The sequence below is a fragment of the Mustela erminea genome, chromosome 6 (assembly GCF_009829155.1).
Source record: "Mustela erminea isolate mMusErm1 chromosome 6, mMusErm1.Pri, whole genome shotgun sequence".
Lineage (NCBI taxonomy): Eukaryota > Metazoa > Chordata > Mammalia > Carnivora > Mustelidae > Mustela > Mustela erminea.
In genome coordinates this window covers 120624246-120637826 of record NC_045619.1, presented here as the reverse complement: position 1 = coordinate 120637826, position 13581 = coordinate 120624246, and the positions used below count along the sequence as shown (strand labels likewise).

General features: G+C 44.6%; 1 protein-coding gene across 1 annotated transcript in view; it reads right to left on the bottom strand.

The window, feature by feature from the left end:
• PTER (phosphotriesterase related) overlaps positions 1-7515 on the bottom strand; it is a 65703-nt gene extending 58188 nt beyond the window's left edge. Inside the window, exon 1 of the mRNA XM_032349506.1 lies at positions 7395-7515. The gene's annotated coding sequence lies outside the window, so the exon portion shown is untranslated. The remainder of the gene's footprint in view (positions 1-7394) is intronic.
• Positions 7516-13581: the final 6066 nt, after the last annotated feature.

Genomic DNA, 13581 nt, shown 5'->3' with positions numbered 1-13581 from the left:
CTCAGGGTCCTGGGATCGAGTCCCGAATAGGGCTCTCTGCTCAGTGGGGAGCCTGCTTCCCTCTCTCCCTCTGCTTCCCTCTCTCCCTCTGCCTGCCTCTCTGCTTACTTGTGATCTCTGTCAAACAAAAATAAATAAAATCTTAAAAAAAAAGAAAGAAAGAAAGAAAGAAAGGGATGGCCAGGCCCGTATGATTCAGTTTGATGCTTCGTGACAAATTTTGATGCCAGTCAGGTGTATGGACGCAGAGTTATCCATTTCAGCTATTTGCCAGGGTATCATAAGTAGCTTGCGGAAGAGTTAAGCAGGTCCAACACATGGATGATGGAGCAGGTGTACCATGTGAAATACCCCTGAACTGGGGGCTGGGCTTTACATTTCCTCCAAACCTTAGAGAGCAAGACTAATAACATTGAACTTTTCAGAAACATAACGAATATAACAGACAAGACATGTAGAAATGTGACAGTATAAACACGGTAACTTGAGGAGTTTATGAAAATATTCTAACTATTTAAAAAATCAGGGGATACCTGGGTGGCTCAGTCCATTAAGTTTCTGACTTTTGATTTTGGCTCAGGTCATGATCTCAGGGTTGTGAGCTTGAGTCCTGCATCTGGCCCCACACCAGGCGTGGAGCTTGCTTAAGATTCTCTCTCTTTCCGGGGCACCTGGGTGGCTCAGTGGGTTAAGGTCTTTGCCTTCGGCTCAGGTCATGATCCCACTGTCCTGGGATCGAGCCCCGCATTGGGCTCTCTGCTCAGCGGGGAGCCTTCTTCCTCCTCTCTCTCTGCCTGCCTCTCTGCCTACTTGTGATCTCTGTCAAACAAATAAAATCTTTAAAAAAAAAAAAAAAAGATTCTCTCCATTTTTTTCTGTCCCTCCCCCAGGCTCTCTTTCCTCTTTCAAAAAAAAAAAAAAATCGAAAATCAGTATATGTACAATTTTGAAAATAGTAAGCAATATCAAGAAATCATTGTCACTACACAGTAATACCAAGGAGTTTTTGGTTGCAGTGGACTTGGAATCACACAAAGGAGCTTTAAATTGACGACAATATTTACCAATATTCTCTTCTAAGTGCTTTTCAAACACTAAATAATTACCCAATTAAGCCACTGCAAGATAAGCTGTTATTACTCTGGATTTAGTGAAAAGGACTAATAATTACTATTTTAACAGTTTCTGTGAAGAAAGCCTCCATGTTTACCGAAAACCACTGTGTGAACACCCCATTCGTTTGGCAAGTAGGGAACAGAAAAAAAAAAAAAAAAACAAAAGGTTGATTAGTTAAGTGAATTCAGGGAAAGACAGAGTTGATTAAGAACTAAGAGCCACGACCTGTGAAAACAGAGAACTTAATATGCAAAGCGGTGACCAAAATTGGCAGAAGGCTATTTATGAATCCTGCCAATATTCGATGTTGCAGACTGACAATGGAGAATCTGTGGCCATGCCCTCAGCCACCTAATTCATCACGCTAGTGCTTGGGGCAGTCATGTCCAAGCAATTTATCATCATCATATCACTCGTCTGAGTAAGAGAGGGGGAGAACTTTGATTGTTAACCTCTAGGGAGAATGGATTTATAGCCAACATCCCTAAGAATACAGCATGGCTCTGCCCGAAGCAAAATGTTCACTGCTTCGCTTCTGTTTGACTCAGAGTAGAAGTGTGCACACATTGCCTCCAGGACACTGAGAGCAAAACCTAGGTCTGATGCCCTTAGCTCAAAAATAAGATAGCCAGGAAACCATATTTAAAATCCTTGAAACTGCGTGAAAAAAGGCTTATGGACGACACATTTCAAATGTCCTTTGGTGACAAGATCATTTGTGAGATGCATCCGTGGATAATCATATTTGGGAAGAATCATCTCTTTTATTTTTTTTTTTTAAGATTTTATTTATTTATTTGAGAGAGAGAGAGGACAAAGGAGAACGCATAAGCAGGGGGAGGGGCAGGAGGAGAGGGAGAAGCAGACTCCCTGCTGAGCAGGGACCCTAATCCCAGGACCCCGGGATCATGACCTGAGCCAAAGGCAGATGCTTTCCTGACTGAGCTGCCCGCATTGAGCCTTTCTGTATTTTACATTTTAACAACGGCTATCCTTACAGGGTGTAATGAAACAGCTAACTACCATTTTGCCCCTGTGATTAAAATCATGAAGCTGATTATTGTGGAAACAAGTAGGCCTGTCTCCCTAACAGTAAGGGCAGCGTTAGGCACAACAGCGAGCCTTCTACAGCAGCTTCCCTCCCAGGTTTCCGTGGTGTCTGTTAGACGGGAAATCAGTAATCCCTGGATGCATGCGGCTCAGCTCTTTCCCGAGTCCATTAGTCAGGATAGGCTAGTTTCTGCTGTGGTAACAAACAAATCCCCAAATCTTGGGGCCTAAACATAAGAAAAGCTCGTTATCTAGCTCTCGCTACATGTCTAACACAGGTCGACAGGGGGCGCTGCTCTGTGTCCTCCTGTCACGTCCAAGCGGACCAAACAGCCACTATCTAGAAAATTGGTGGTCACTGTGGCAGAAGGAAAGAGAGTGTGACAGACCTCTCACTGGCTCTTAAAGCATCTACCTGGAAGTGACACGTCACTCCACTTACATCTCATTGGCCAAAGCAAGGCACATGGCCATACCCCACTAGAAGGGGACAGAGAGACTCCCACACAAAGCATGTGGACTCAGGCAGATACTTCTCACTGAATTCCATGAAGAGGCACTCTGAGCTGGTTTAGGCCAGGTGGCCAGGTGGGAGCAGGTATTTTATTTTTCTCCTTCTTCCTTTTTTTCTTTCTTTCTTTTTTTTTTTTTTTTTTAAAGTGAGGGAGGATGTCTATGAATGAGAAAAGCTTTTTTTTAAAAAATGAAAGTCTTTTTAGAAAAACTTGGGATTACTGAAAATACACCCTAAAGAACATCTGATGTATAAAAAATATATTCAACCATCTTAGGTCCTCCTGTTAACAGTGAAGTTCATAGGGCTACTGAGCAGCACTTAATCAGGAATTAATTTTCCCATTGTTACTGGATGGCTCACTGGGCTATTTAAGATATTTGAGGAGAAAGAGTCCTCATATGGTAAACGCTGTAAAGCATATGGAAGGAAAGATGGGCGTTTTCCAAGGTCAGTAGTTCTTCCTGTGCTATTCAGTTCATTATTTTGTCTTCAGACTTAATTCTGAAAGTAACCCCGAAAATCCTTACATGGCTCTCTACCAACCATAATCCCACACCGAGAGGGCACCGACGATACAGACATAGATTTCTCGAGACTCTAAATGTTCTAACCTATATATGTGTTCTCCTTTTCTCTGCTTTTATCTGGGTCAAAATTTAACTACTCACACTGCAAACTATATTAAATTGCATTTTTTCAGAAATTCTTTTCACTTCAGCCATATTCAAGCTATCATCTGCCCCTACATGGGGAAGGGGAAAGTTGTCCAGTGAAACCTGTCCTTCCGTGGAGTCACCCCAAAACACACACTGTGCTGGTTCTCTTCCCACCTCACTTGCCCTCTTCCTCTGCTGGCTCCTCCTCCACTGATCTCTAAGTACTGGGGTCCTGGGTACTGGGTCCAGGTTCCTCCTCCCTTCTCTACCTATATTCTCTCCTTAGGTCCTGTTATACACTTCCAACAGCTTCATATATCACGATTAATGACTCCCCAATAATTATCTGTAGCCCAGATCTCTCCCATCGGCTGCGGTATAATATACCCACCAGCCTATATGACATTTCCCCTTGGACATCACATAGACCTTGTGGTAAGGCAGATGCACAATGGTATTCACACCCCTTGTTGTTCCCCAACACACACACACACACACACACACACACACACACACACACACACTGCACCAGGGCTGGTCCGTGTAATCAACAGCAAACAACAGAAGTAACAGCATGCTACTTCGGAGATCAGGCTTTTTGTTTTTGTTTTTGTTTTTTAAAGACCGACTTCTCTCTTGGGTTCTCCTTCCCTCTTGGAACATTTGCCCTGGGGGAAGCCACATCGTGAATAGCCCTATGGAGAGGTCCATATGGTAAGGAACTAGCCTCCAGCCAATAGCCACCCGAAATCTGTCAACAGCCCTGTGAAGAAGGTAAGAAGCAGAACTTTCGGCTCCAGTCAAGCCTTGAGATGACCACAGCCCCGGCTAATGGACTGACTCTAACATCATGAGAGACTCGGAGCCAGAACAAACCCAACTATCCCATGTCCAAATTTCAGACCCACAGAATGATAACAAAGGGCTGTTGTTTTAATCAGCTAAATTTTAGGGCATTTTAAAAAAGATAGTAATAGGTAACTAATCTACACATCACAGAGTTGATACACCCCAAATGGAACTTTCCATCTCCCTTACCCCAACTCCCAATTTGTTCTTTCCCTAGCCTTCCTCTTCTTAATTAACATCTACGTCTGCCCAGCTTCTAAGCCAGCATCTTGAGAATCACCCTTGGCTTCTCCTTCCCTTTCACCACCACCTGCCATTCATCAGTAGGTTCTATAGAATCAAAATCCAAAGCATTTATCAAATCCATCCCTACAATATGGATTAAAAGCCCACTTTGCATGAGGTTCCGCATCAGGTGCTGGAGAAACAGCAGTAAATAAAACATGCCAACCCCGCCCTCACACAGTTGACATTCTCCTAGGAAGGAGTAAAGAATTCATTAACAAAAGATACAATATGTCATATGGGAAGAAGTTGTATGCAGGAAAACTAAAGGAAGGGAGGGATGGGGATGCAGGGGGTTTGAGGGGTGCTAGAATATAATTTTTTTTTTTAAGATTTTATTCATTCATTTGACAGAGATCACAAGTAAGCAGAGAGGCAGGCAGAGAGAGAGAGGAGGAAGCAGGCTCCCTGCCGCACAGAGAGCCTGATGCGGGGCTCCATCCCAGGATCTTGGGATCATGACCTGAGCCGAAGGCAGAGGCTTCAACCCACTGAGCCACCCAGGTGCCCCTAGAATATTATTTTAAATATGGTTGTTAGGAAGGCCCTGCTGATAAAAGTGACGGTTAAAGATTCCACCTTCTGTGGCTTTACTGCCACTACCCCAGCCTGAGCTACCCCCATCCTTCATTGGGGCTACATCACGGCCACCTCCATGGGGCTTCCCTGCCCACAACCCTTCAGTGGTTTCCCACTGCTGTTAGATGAAAATCTAGAGAGCTTACCAGGCTGCACAACACCCTGCAGGACCTGGTGCCACCGTCTTTCCAACTTCATCTTGAACCAATCGCCCCAGCTCCAATCTCAAAGATGTTTCGCAATTTCTAGAACATGCCAAGATCATTCTGGGCTCCCTTGCCTGAGCAGGTCCCACTGAAAGTAATGAACATCGCTAGGTCCTTCTCATCCCTCTAAATTAGGGCTTGGTGAGGACTCCTTTTCATAAACACATGCAAAGTGTCCCCCTCCCCATCCCCGACTCTACCAGTTCCATTTTCCTTTATCACAGCCTTCTGTTTACAATTTGTGTCTGTTGGTTAATTAACTTGTTTGTTGATTTTTTTTTTTCTTTGCTTCCTGAAGTCTCTCTGCCTCCAAACAGAATATAGACTCCTGGAGGCTAGAAACTTCATGTGTCCTGTTCCTTATTGGAGCAGCCCCACCGCATGTCCAGCTATACAACATGCATTTACTGAATGGATTAAACCAACCTTTCCTGGCCACCCTGTAATTTCGACACCAAGTATGACCAAAAATATCATTACGGTAAAAGCAGAATCTTGTTTTCAAAAATCTATAGGTTTTTCGATCTAGTAGAGACCTAGAGATCAATTACTTTAATGTGCCAGAAAAGATAAGGAACTTGTACAAAGTCACAGAGCTGGAATCAGAAATAGAATTAAGGTCCACTCATGGATCCTCAGAGTTCTTTAAGCCAGCCATCTGGCTTCCTGCCCCCCTCTACCAGAGTACCTTTAGTTCCTGTTATATAGGGGCAGACTTGTGAAAAACACAGGTAAAGGGTGGTTAAGTGGTAAGAGCACAGGTTTTGGAATTGGAAAGACATGGATTTTTTTCTAAACTTTGCAGCAGTGTGGCTTACCCTTCTGTGCCTTACCTTCCTCCGCTGCTAACAGGAGAACACTGACATAGAGCAATATTAGGTGCACAGAGCTAAAAGAAGATCCCTGGTGATTCGCTTTTACTAACTGATATATATATATAAATATATATATATTCCTATCATGACTCTAAGATCAAGGAATGAAAATAAAATACATTTTGCTAATTTATGCCCCAAATCTATATTACAGATATTTTTGTAACTTTTATAATAAGACAACATCTAGCCTCCACAAATGAAAAACATAATTTCATAAAGCAGCACGCTGTGAATTTTGTGTTCGAATTATCCTTTTTAAAATTAAGTTGCTATCTTGCTATCAAGTGCAAGTTGTCTGATCTCTCTTTGCAGTGCGCACGGAGATTTCTTTTTAAAAGGGATGAGTTATTTCTGGAATCACATCAGGTCGGATAACTGCTGTACACCCCTGCTGTCTATGCAAAGTAAAACGTAACGGGCTAAGTCGATGTCATTAGTCTTGGGGCTCTTTTCTCCCTGACGTTCATTCTATCTGACAATGAAAGCGATGATCCTTTAGGAGAGGAGTAAATGTTTGTCAGTTTCCTCCGCCGTGGCGGTGATTTAAGGACGAATGGACACGTTTTTATACAAGGCAGAAGCTCTCTGTAAATGTGGCCCCCTCGGAGGTGTCACTGCACCTGAGGCGTCTTCGCAAATATCACAGCACTGCGGCTGTAAATACCAAGCTCTTATCCAAAAGGCAGGCGCACTTAAGTGTGTTTCGAGTATCTTTAGGATAGTAGAACCAGGAGACGGTAAAACAAAGGGCAAGGTCAAGGCCCAAGGCTTAGAGGTGTGACTTCAAAGCTCATTAAAGGAGAACGGATATGGGAGAGAAGCCCCCAGCCCAGCGCAGCCGCCAGACCACAACTCCGAAGCATTTCTGTCGAGCAACGCTGAGCTCGCGCCACGCGGGGCCCTCGGGCCTTGGCCCGCGCCGCTCTCTCGGCCTCAGGTTTCAAGCCAGGCTTCGCTGGACTTTTAGACTCTGGGGCTACCCGCTGCGTCTAAGCCCAGGCCAGTCTCCTGGGCTTCGCGCAGCCTCGCGATCCCCGTCTTTGCAGCTTCCCCGGCGCATCTGGGGAAACGCAGCAGCTTGCCAAAGCGCGGGCTGCTTTAAACCTCCCTTCCCCAGGAGGATCTCCGCGGGGGCTCCCCGCAGGGATTAACGCGAAAGGCTCGGCCGCAAGGCCGGCCGCGGCCGCAGCGGCTCCCCGCGGACCTCACCCCTCCGACCCTGCCCACAGCTGCCGCGCCCGCTCCGGCTCCCGCGCACCTTCCCTCCGCTCGCTGCGCTCCGCCTTCTCCCCCGGGACCCTCAGCAGGGCGAGCTCGCGGGGACTTCAACGTCTCCCCCACTCCGGCTCCCACTCCACCCTCGGGCCTCGTCTGTTCCCCGCCCCGGGGTCGCTGGGCCGAGTTTTGCAGGATCCGGTCACGCCCTGCGGCCCCAGCTACGCCCCATCTGGCCCTACGCCACGCCCAGCGGGGGGACTAGGATGTGTGCCAGGGCCCGCCCAGCCCGCCTCCAGGCCAAGTCCGCGATCAGTCTGGCGGGTGGCCTGCCCTAACCTTGGAACGGCCAAAGAGCTCGAAGCCGCAGGATCCGTTCAGCGGCTGGGTTGAGAGCCCACTTTCTCTGCGTAAAAGTCTATTGTAGGTACCCCCCAAATGTCCTAGCAGGAAAAGGACTAGGAGTTAGATCCCCCAAGGGGAAAAAAAGCGGCTGTATTTTCCTTAAAAGTCCTTAAGAGTCGCAGGTCTTATAGAAAAGACTGCTTTGGCAGAGATTTCGGCTTCCTCCAAGGATTGCTAATCAGAGGGACGCATTGGCAATTTGGTATCTCAAACAGGATTTGGATCATCGTTTGTATACAAAGCAACTTTGGGTTTATTTCTCCACTGTTTCATGTCCCTGGGTCTGAGGTTTCTCATCTTTACAGAGTTTTTACCGAATAGTAGCACATGAGATGGCCTTAATACCTCCTATGGCAGCCGGCTTAGTGAAAGTGAGAGCATCTGTCCTCCCAAAAGAGCTAGGAACAGTTGTCGTGACACAGAGTAATTCCTTTAAGTATTACACTGTATTCAATTCATTTGATCTTGAATTCTGGGAAAAAGCGGATGAGGACTAAAATGGGAAGAATCTCCAAGTGTCATGTGAAAGGAAGGTAAACATCTAATAATAATAATGATAATGATAATAATTAATAATAATAATCTTGGATAGTGTTTCCTGAAGCCAATTCTGCTACTCTAGGTGATGTGCATATGTTATCTTGCTTAATTTTTAGAATGATCTACATGTGGTAGGATCATTTTCTCCTCCAGTTACAGATTGGAAAACAGATCCCAAGAGAGAAGTACCTTGTGCCCAGCCAGGGTTAGAACCTACTTTGGTTGATGTCAGTACACCACACCTTCTTAGATGAGAGCAGGGCAGTTTCATAGGAGGCTAGTTAATCGATTTATTTAAGTCAGAAAAAGAAGACAAAAGGAGATGAAGTTGTGTGTGTGTGTGTGTGTGTGTGTGTGTGTGTGTGTGTGTTCATTTTTCAAGGAAGGTAAAACTGTTAAGAAGCTGGTTGGTAGAGGTGAGACAGGGAGACAGAACTGAAGGAGAACAGTGGTCCTTAAGGTGGCGGCTGATCAAATCCTAGGAACAGGGAATGGGATAAATATAGGGCCCAAGAGGGGGAGGCACAAGAGTAAATGGAGAGCTTAAGAGCTCTGGAGGGATGAGCCGCCTGGGTGGCTCAGTGGCTTGAGCCACTGCCTTCAGCTCCGGTCATGATCTCAAGGTCCTGGGATCGAGCCCTGCATCAGGCTCTCTGCTCAGTAGGGAGCCTGCTTCCCTCTCCATCTCTCTTTCTCTCTGCCTGCATCTCTGCCTACTTGTGATCTCTCTCTGTCAAATAAATAAAAATATTTAAAAAAAAAGAACTCTGGAGGGGTAAGTATTGAGAGAGCTGGATATCACTAGGAATGAATGTCTGGGGCTCATACTGAGATTATATAATGCATAGATGGATCGACAGAAGCTTCTAGAGTGATTTCAGTGCTGGCTAACACTTTGTTCATGATGCAACCATGAAGCCTTATAAATGTGTACCTGACCATGGCTGTTGAGGAAAGACCTAAAAGTCCGTTATTTATAATGCTATGCATCTTGCTAGTCCGTACTGCCAGATGTGAGATTATACGCAAGATCCATGTTTAAAAGTGAGGTCAGTTTTTCTTTATGGAAGCTACTAAAGTCTCCACTGCTCCTGTTGCATCCGTCATTGCAAGATCTGTGATAGATTTCACAGGCAGGCTCTTCCTTTTGTTGGCTTTACTTCTTAAAACATAGCGTTAAAGGGAAACTAGTCTAGATTTTATTCCTCTTTGAAAGAAACACCTTCAGAGAAACTTCAGATGAATACTGTAGGTGTCTATCGTGAACACTTGTGCTCAAAGGGAGAGAAATCCATGCAAATCCAGGGTGCCACGGTGAAAAATGTTGGTGGCATATAGTATTTGTGGCAGGGAGTATATGCTGTGTAATTCCATTTCCCATCATAAGTAATTTAAGCACTATTGTTGATTAAGAATCAAATGCTCTCCTATGGAAAAAAGTAATTAAAATAAGCATTCTCTCCACTGCTGGCCTCCAATACCCGCTAGCCCTGGGGATACGCAGACAAGAATGGATAAAAGGGGTCTCTTAGGATGTTCTGCCATCAAAAATGATAATCTGGTATCAAACCTCGTGCCCAACTTCATTTTTCAGTCTTTCGTCCTGGAAAAGCCGAACTTGGAGATATTTTTTGAAACCTTGAATATCAATGTATGGCCATATGCCTATGATGAAATAGCCAAGTTAGAAATCATATTATTAAGGAACCAAAGGTTTCCAAATCAATCTCTCAGAGAAGGGTTTAGTTCAAATGTGCTCTCATTTCCGTGGTACCCGCTTTTCATTTTTATAGTATCTTTGAATTTTGACAGTACTTGTACTCAGAAACCCGAAATTGGCAGAGAGAATGAAATCAAAACCAAACATCCAAAACCCCTCGCTGTTTGGATGAAACTTCTGGAAAGCACTCAGGTCTTCATTACTCTAGTTAGTTGTTTTAAATATTTACACAAAAATAGTCCATGGGAAAGAAAAAATCCAAAGAGGTCAAAATATGAAGTAATCCAGATAATTATCAGACAAGCCTCAGATACAGAGCACAGCTGACAATATCAGTTCGTAAATTGTGTGGCTGTCAGATTTTAATTGTTAATTGGAAGTTAAAACTGACAGCGCTGCAGAGATTTTCTCGGTTTAATTTTTAGTTGTGGTGTGATAAACTAGTCCCATCATTTCCAGGAGATCTATTAGAGACCAGTGTCACAAGAGGGCCAGGACGGAGCTTTCAACACACGTTTTCTGATCAAATTCCTCTTTTTTTATATCTCCCAGAGAATACAACTAATTACTCAGTATATTTTATTACTTCACCTAGAGGCAAAAGAAAAATGAAATTAAAACCTTTCTAGTTCTTACCCAGCTAAATTGAAAACACATAATCTCCCAATTCAGGAAACTTTTTAATGGGGACTGTACCTTTACAAATGAGTCATTTACAACTTTTTGTTGAAGCCAATTACAAGTTGGTCTCTAACGGCCACTGTGGAAAACAGAGCAGTTCCTCAAAAACTTAAACAGAGAATTACCAAAGGATCCTGCAACTCCCCTTCCGAGTATTTAGCCAAAGAAGGTGAAAGCCAGACTTGAAGAGATATTTGTACACCAGTGTTCCTAACAGCATTATTCACAATAGTCAAAAGGGGGCAACAATCCAAGGGCCCATTGATGGATGAATGGGTAAACAAAATGTAGTAGACGCATACAATGGAGTGTTATTTAGCCTTAAAGGGAGGGTTGATAATGCCACAACACCGAAGAACTTTGAAGGCATTATTTTAAGTGAAATAAGCCAGATGCAAAAGGACAAATGCTGTAGGATTTCACTTATATAAGGTGCCTAAAAATGGTTGAATTCTTTTTTTAAAAATATTTTATTTATTTATTTGAGAGAGAGACAGTGAGAGAGAGCATGAGTGAGGAGAAGGTCAGAGGGAGAAGCAGACTCCCCATGGAGCTGGGAACCTAATGTGGGACTCGATCCGGGGGCTCCAGGATCATCACCTGAGCTGAAGGCAGTTGCTTAACCAACAGAGCCACCCAGGCACCCCAAACGGTTGAATTCTTAAAGATACAATGTAGACCGGTGGTTCCCAGAGGCCGGGGTGGGGGGGGGTGGGAAGGGGTTGAGGATTTAAGTGTTTAATGGTTCCAGAGTTTCGACGTGTGAGGAGGGCTGTGGAGACAGTTGACCAGCAGTGTGAGCGTACTGAATGTGGTTGAACTCTACACTTAAAAAGAGTTACCATGTTAAACTTTATTTTATGACAGTTTTACCATAATAAAAAAAATTTGCCCTTAGACAGCTGCTTGTAAATAATTTGTAAAAAGTTCACTTGAATTTAGAACACCTGTTACTCTCACTAGGTTGGCTTGTATACAAAAGGTCATAATTTTCAATTCTATCATTATTAATTTAAAAAAATCCTTTAAATTGAATTCCCTATTACTTTTTCTTGCCTAGCAGTTTCTTTCAGTCTTTGTGACAGAGACTCGATTTTATTTGGTGGCTAGGTGCTCGCGGAAGCCATTTCCTCCTTCTCCTTGATGAAGTCCCAGAACCTAAGTCAGGTTCGGTGGGGTGAGGAGGTTCGGACTAAAGAAAGAATCCTTAAGACGTCGTTGGTGCAAAAGGTGATTTATTAGAGCACGGGGACAGGGCCCGTGGGCAGGCGGAGATGCGGCTGCCCGGGGTTGTGAGGGTCGGCATGTTATATACCCCACGGTTGGGGGGGAGGTGGTGAAGGGATGGGAGATTTCAACAGAGTTCTCACATGCTAGGGAGGGCCTACAAGGTGCCGGGGGGAGTCCTTGCCCTTATGGCTTGATCAATATCGTCTTTAGGCCAGGCACTAACATCCAGATAATTGGGAGATTCTTGGTGGGGTATTATGATCCGGCTGTCATTTACATTCCCTTCTACCTCAGTCTCCTCCAGTTTATGGTGGGAGGGAGACATTAGGGCTTCAGGAACCGAGAGTTATTTGCCTCTGGAAATTTGTGCTATTGATAAGGTAACCTCCCTGTTCAGGTCTCTAGGACATCTGTAGAGCAAGGGAGATTCCTGTTCTGCAGGATTGTGATCCCTGCAAGTTAACTATTTATCGTTTTATGGCAGTCAGGGGTGTCTGAGGAATGCTACACATATGGAGGGGAGTGGGTGAAGAGGGGGTGCAAGGCGCCAGCTTTTGCTCTGTCCTCAGCCAGCCTCCTGCTCCCTCATCATCCTGGGCATGTAACTCTGCTACTTCCCAGCCTCCCTTGCAGTCAGGTGTAGTGCCAGCCAATGGGATATGGTAGAAGTGACACCCAGAAGGGCCCATCCAAAAAACTCCCAGCCCCTCAGCACCCTCCACTCTTTCCATTCATGGGTAGGACAGAGAGAATGCCTAGAACCTGGAAAATGGAGCCCTAGGAGAGAAGCCAGCTGCGTCTGAAGGGCCACAGGGAGCAGAACACCCGACGACCAATCCTAACTGTGAGAAAATGGGAGGGAAAAATTTACTCTTACTGCCTTAAGCCACTGAGATGTGGGAATCGTTTATTACGGCAGATGGTCGACCTTGATAAATATGGTATTTGTCCTGGTAAGAGAACCGGGGGTTTCACTATGCTACTTGAAAACCACCAACTTTAGCCAGCTAATATTAATAACTAATATGAAATGGCTTCCCAAATCTTTGAGAGAATTATTTAAGTGTTAGAGGCATCTGTTAGCACACAATAATGTGATTATTGATCGCTAATAAATACAGTGTTGAGAGCTAAGTGAAACAGAATGAAATTAAACCCCCCAAAATCAGCAGGGAAGCTATTCATTAACTGTACGCCCAGGCATACGTGTCTTCGAAGAATACCAAATAGTCGTTGTCTCTGTATTGAAAAACAAAGCAGTTGGACTTGAAACAAACATTTAAGTGATGACTTGAATTTATAATTCAAATAATTGAACCGTTTTCTCTTTAAGTAATATGGATAATTTCCTTGTCATTTCAAGGTATGTTTTTGATTGTGTGTGTGTGTGTGTGTAATTCCCCCCGCCCCCATGGAATTAGTTTAAATTGCTCTTCAGAGACCTGGTTGAAATAATGGTTTGAAGTATTTTCTACTATGTGAGGAACACAGTCTTTGCAACTTTAGCTCTTCAAGAATTCTTCTGCGTGGGGTGCCTGAGTGGCTCAGTGGGTTAAAGCCTCTGCCTTCGGCTCAGGTCATGATCTCAGGGTGCTGGAATCGAGCCCCGCGTTGGGCTCTCTGCTCAGCAGGGAGCCTGCTTCCTCCTCTCTCT